Source organism: Phyllostomus discolor, chromosome 9 (assembly GCF_004126475.2).
Source record: "Phyllostomus discolor isolate MPI-MPIP mPhyDis1 chromosome 9, mPhyDis1.pri.v3, whole genome shotgun sequence".
NCBI classification, from domain to species: domain Eukaryota; kingdom Metazoa; phylum Chordata; class Mammalia; order Chiroptera; family Phyllostomidae; genus Phyllostomus; species Phyllostomus discolor.
Genome location: NC_040911.2, coordinates 100,093,667 through 100,099,666, shown reverse-complemented (window position 1 = coordinate 100,099,666; position 6,000 = coordinate 100,093,667). Strand labels below are relative to the sequence as shown.

General features: G+C 44.9%; 1 protein-coding gene across 1 annotated transcript in view; it reads left to right on the top strand.

Annotated features, from left to right (window-relative positions):
- The first annotated feature begins 2,241 nt into the window (after nt 1–2,241).
- ZNF217 (zinc finger protein 217) overlaps nt 2,242–6,000 on the top strand; it is a 38,373-nt gene continuing 34,614 nt past the window's right edge. Inside the window, exons 1-2 of the mRNA XM_036009976.1 lie at nt 2,242–2,320; nt 3,586–3,803. The gene's annotated coding sequence lies outside the window, so the exon portion shown is untranslated. The remainder of the gene's footprint in view (nt 2,321–3,585; nt 3,804–6,000) is intronic.

Here is a 6,000-nt window from a genome sequence, read left to right as displayed (position 1 = left end):
TAAGGGTCACATCCAGTATTCACATGGAAAATGTCTCTTGAGAGTTTGACATTCCAGTTAAGGTTGCAATCTTGTCAAAGACCATCAAAGATATCACGCTGGAAAATTGTAATCTTGTCTGGAAATCTTCCTCACGCTCCTGCATCCTGTCTGAGTTCTGCCGGAGCCCTTCAGTACAAACCAGGAACTTAATTTAAGTAATTCTTACTAAAAAAGAAACTTCTGGCCCAGCACGGTTACTTTGAATCTTTTGACTGTCACTAATGAGGAGAAGAACTGTTGTGTTTTCAAGTGGGTGAAGCATTCCTCTATCCCTCTCCCAACGGTGATCTCACACACGGGGCGCCCATGAAGTCCAGCAACAAGAGCATGCAGAAGGTCATCACGACATCTGCCATCTGCAGGCGTTAGACTACCGTGGGTGACACACAGGGAGTGCCAGAATGAAACAGGACAAAACCAAACCCAAGGAAAGTGGTTTCACAAAGTCAAGTCAATGGAAAGAGCACCATGCAGATTTGCAGCCTTCACAGAAATCCTCTGTGTGAACCCGTGGGGCGTTGTGGGCCAACTGAGTAGCTGGATGAAATGGGAAGCTCCGCCACAGGAAGTGCTGCTGCTGCTAATTAAGGAATGTGGAACCCTTCCTTCTGAGTCAGCTGGGCGGTATGTGGGACTCTGTGCTGCTTGCATGATGATTGCATGAAACTTGATAAAGAAAACCAGAGTATCTTGCTACTTAACATTTAGGAGGCAAGACGTGGGGTGTGTGTGTATGTGTGTGTGTGTGTGTGTGTGTGTTTAAATGGTTCCTAATCTTTAAAATGGCTCCTTGCAGCTGGCCTTTTTTTATCAGCTGATTGTATTTACAGCATCATCTCCTGGGATGGCTTGGTGCTATCCCATAGACAGGATATGGACCATTTACGAGTTCACGTTTTCGGGTGCACCGCCTTATCGTGGCGTTCTGAGGTTTTGCTACTATTACACAGCAATAAAAACATCTCTGGGGCACTGTCAGGTCTTACTTAGTTCTAATTTCTTTTTGGAAAAATCAATGTTAATTTTTTTTTTAAATTTCAAATGTATTGCGGGCATATTATAAAAAATAATTCAAGGAAAACAGGAGACAGGAAAAGGTGGTGTAACTCTCATGATCAGAAAACTAGTTTAAAAAATTTTATGTGTGGCCACCAGCCATATATGGTTATTTTAAAAAATATATAAAAAATTTGAAATATACATAAAGCAGAGAGAATAATAAAATGAACTGTTTATCCACAGCACCCAGTTTTGCAGTTTCAAGGTGTTAGGCTCATTTGCTTCGGTTCTTCCTTTTTTAAATTTGCTAATGTATTACAAATTCCAAGGTATCATGTCAGTTCTCCTAGGTGCTTTAGTATATGTCTCTAAAATATACATATACATTTTTCTAATAGCTCATAACACCATTAGCACAGCTAATGAATTAACAATGAGTCCTCAGTATCACATAAGACACTGTCCATACTAAAATTTCCCTGATAAGAAAAGCAATTTAAAATTTTTATGTATTCCTACAGCCTTCCTTTTTGCTTACTAATATGAAAATTTATAGTTTGTTAAAAAATATGATTTTGCATTTTGACTTTTTTTTTTCAGTTTTGCTATTATAACTATATCCCCACGGCATATTTTTCAAAACTTTACAGTTTGAAATGGCTGTGTGCAAGAGAGGGGGGTGGTGTGTAGCTTGGGTGATTAATCATTCCTCTATTTGTCTGTTTCTCTGTCTATCTGGAGAGCGTCTGTGTGTTTTTCTTCCTCTCCTAGTAAACTTGTTGCCATGAATATCTTTGTTCATAACACCTTCTCCTAGATTAGGGCTATTTCCTTAGGATTCATTCCAGGATTCTTATTGCTGCACCCAAATGTATGAACATGGCAAGGCCCTTGACTTGTCTCCCTGAGTTGTTTACAAAGGGACTGTACCAATTTACACTTCCACTTACAAAGGATGAGAGAGCCTCTCCTAGAGTGTTTAAAGGCTGTGCTTTTCAGAGCTCTTACAAAATCATTGGCTGGGGCTGGCTTATGTTTGTCTTATAGTCATAGCCATCTCCAAATAAATAAATACACATTTCTATAGCTCTGAAAACGTGGCATGTGCAGACTGCCAAACAACCACTAACTAACTTTGATTAGAAGAGAAACCGGTCTATTTGAAAATGTGGTAATGAGATAGTTTCCACCCCCCGGGAAGCCCAGTCCTGGAGGGGGGAGGGGAGCCTGCGTTGCTCCTAGCCTCTCTTCCCATCCTGAAGAAGGTAGAAATGAACAGGTCAGCGTTCTCTCCGTTTACTTTCCTATTTTTTTTTTAAAGCGGGGTATGGTATTTGTGTCCATGTGGCTGAGTTGAGGATGCAGAAATACGGGTTGAGAACTAGCAGAAAACTTCTGGTGGCGGGCGTTTCCTGTAAACGCAGCCCCATCGTACCGGGTAAGAGAGGATTAAGGCAGAGAGCCATTTTAGCTTCGAGTCCAAATTCTACTTTGTTTCCTTGGGGACACGTTGTTCTTAGTTGTTGACTTCCAATGAAATTGCCTCAGAAACTGTTTATTTCGGTGCATAGCTTTCTTATTTTCTGTAAGGAATAGAGCATATCAGTTACAAATCCTTGCAGAAAATTCGGTTGTGTTGGCTTGGAGAAATTTATGTGACAGATTTTTTTTTTTTTAAGGCAGGGAGAAAGAAAAACTATCTCATTACTGTCGTGTTTATGGGGGAGAAAAAAAAAGGAGGAACTTGATAAGAAACTATTTAGCAAGATGGTCTTTAAAAGCCCAACATGTGAATCTTGATGAATCTTTGTTTTTTTCTCTCTCTCTTATTTTTTTGGAAAAAGTTAAGATGATCCCATTACCCTCATTTGTTCCTCACTGTTTCCACCCCACTCAGTGACACTGGGGCCGTTCCTCAAAGCAAGTGGGGACAAAACACGATCTCTTAAAATATTTTTAAGAGGACACACAGGCTTGGTATTTGTAAAAAAAAAAATCAATAAAATGTGCTAACCACATTTTTAACAAAGTTGTGAAAGCAGCCAGAGGGCTCTAGTAAGGGGAGGGCTGTTTCAGAGTAGGGAGATATCCAGGAAGAATAATGGCTAATGTCATTTTGGCTGACATTTGAGTGGTCACCACGGGTCAGGCAGTTTTAAGATTTCATCACAGTGTGCTCATTTAATGCTCACAAGTGCCTGATGCGCTGGGCGACCGTCTTCTCCCCATTTTACAGGTGAGGCCGAGAGATTTGGCTACTGAGCTGAGGGCTCCCAGCAGCCGAGCCCTAGAGGCGGCATTTGGGTTCAGACAGCCTCTGAAGGTTGTGTTTTTACTCAGTTCTGCTTTCTGGGAAAATTTGCCCGCGTTGGGAGCTGCTAGGCAAAAGCCCTTCTGCTGATAGTTGGAGGGGTGAGGTAGGGTCTCTTTGAGTCACCTATTGAAATTTAGGGCAGCTGTCTATGAGCTTGGGTCCAGACTCCTGGTTTCTTGGCCACCTTGCGTCCGTTAGGGGCGTGGCTCTGATTTTAATCCCTTTTCCAGGATTTTCCCCAAATCCCAGTATCCTCTTGGAGGGCGTGGCCGGAGAGGGCACACTATATAATCCGGAGACTCGCGCGCGTTCATTCTACCTTCTGCCCCGGCGCCTCTCACGCTCGTCTCCTCCTTCCGTGGTCGCTCAGGTCTTCGTTGGAGAAGACGCGCAAGGGACGCTGAAAGGCAGACCGTCTCCCAGGTTCCTGAGCGTCGCTCAGATCCAGGTATGTGGCAGGTTTTCCTCTACACTTCGTCTAGCTCGGTGATTTTCAAACTCACCTGCCTTTCGTCCAGCGATGCTGGCGAGTGAGGTCCCGGAGTGGACAAATCCCAGTCCAAATCCCACTGTTTCCCGTGCCTGCTGTAAACACACTTGGTTTCTCTTTCCCAGTCCAGGAGTAAAACGACCCTGGCTGGGCCCTGGGGTGGTTGAGCACAGACCCGGCCCGGCCAGCTGGAGCGCTTCTGCGCCCGGGGCAATGGTCTTACTAATAGTGTGTCTTGAGTGCTTGCTGTGTGCCAAATTCTCCACGACCATTTTACAAGTGAGGACTTATTTATCCTATCCAAGTACACCTGTCGGTGAAATACTCTTACCTCCATGTGGAATATGGGGAAACAGAGGCAAAGGGAGATCGAGTCTAGAGACAGCGGCAGGACCCCTGGAAGGCCGGCGTCTGGGTTGAGTCCAGACAGCCGGATCTAAGAGCTCAGTAGGCGTCTCACCGCTGCTCAGGGGTCGCTTTCTCCTGTGGCCGATGGTATGGGCTCCGCCCGGGTATCCAGAAATGGTGCGTATCATGTGCTTGGCCTATAGAGAAATACTTAATCGATGATTGCTATCCTTTCTTCTCAATTCTCCTAGAGCCAAGGTCAACCACTCAGTCCCAGCAAAATGGCGTGAGTCAGCATGGGCTGTTAGATCAGGCTGGAATGTCCGCGTTATTCTTGTCGTGGAACCTCAAGGAAGTTAGAAACGTTCAAGGCAGGAGGCGAGCCAACCTCGGATGGCCACGGTCTCCTCATCTGCCCAGTGAATTAAATATACAGGTTATTAGGGGAACTAAAGAACGCCATGATTGGGTCAGTTGCATGTGGAGTTAAGATTGGCCCATAGCAGGGGCTCTAAAAGTGTATGGTTCCTCCCTTTTCTTATCCTTATCTCTGTTTACTGTTATTGTGTTGTAAAAGTACCCTGAAAATACCAACACACTGAAATACCTGAGCGATTTCAGGCAGGGAGAAAGGCTATCCACATTACTCTTCCAGGAGTATGCAGTATTTGGTTTTATCAGTCTGTTTGATAATCCTCTTAATATTCAAACCCGGTCATTATTCCTCCACTCGTACCATTCCGAGACTCGCAGGTTCATTCAGAGTAAAATCTGATTTTTTTTTTTGTCCTTTGTTTTTATCATTTTCATCAACTTTATTGGTGTGCCATTGGTCAATAAGATTATATAGGCTTCATGTGTACAGTTCTATAATGTATTGCCTGTACGTTGTATAGTCTGTTGACCACCCCAAGGCAAGTCTCTGCGTCATCATTTATCCCCTCTTTACTTTCTTCTACTTGACCCGCCACCCTTTAAAATTAAAATTTGGTCTTTATAGTGACCCAACAACCCCATCTTAATTTTTTTTTAGTGAGGTGTTTCATTTATTTTTTAAAGATTTTATTTATTTATTTTTAGCAAGGGGAAGGGAGGGAGAAAGAGAGGGAGAGAAACATCGATGTGTGGTTGCCTCTCACACACCCCCTCCTGGGGTCCCGGCCCACAGCCCAGGCAGGTGCCCTGACCTAGAATCCAACCGGCAACCCTTTGGGTGGCAGGCCGGCACTCAATCCACTAAGGTACACGAGCCAGAGCTATCTTTATTTTACTTATTTATCGGTTATAGAGAGAAAGAGGGGGCGGGGGGAGAGGACGTGGATCTGCATTCCCACCTGTCCACGCATTCACTGGTGGATCCTTGTACGTGCCAGGACGGAGGTGGCACCTGCAACCTTGGCTATGGGGACAGTGTTCTAACCAACTGAGCTACCCCACCAGGGCCTCCTGGGTCTTAATTTTCTCACGCCACACAAGCCGCAAGGCCATGCTGGCTTCCATGCTGTTCCTTGAGGTCTTCGCAGGCCCATCTCTTAGCCTGGAATGCTCTCCCCCCACAACCCGCATGGCTCCCACCGTCATCCCCTTCAAATCTCTACCCAGATGTCTTCATCTGTGAAGTCCACCTGGCCTAGCCTATTTGCCATCAGGCCCACCTATCCCACCCACGCCCTTCACCCCCTGGCCCCTTGGCTCCGTTCCCTTTCTTTTTCCCCCCATAATAGTTGCCACTTAATACTCTATGATATTATTTAATACAGTACGTTAACGCCGGGAGGATAGGCATCTTGGCAGGTTTGCTTTCGTG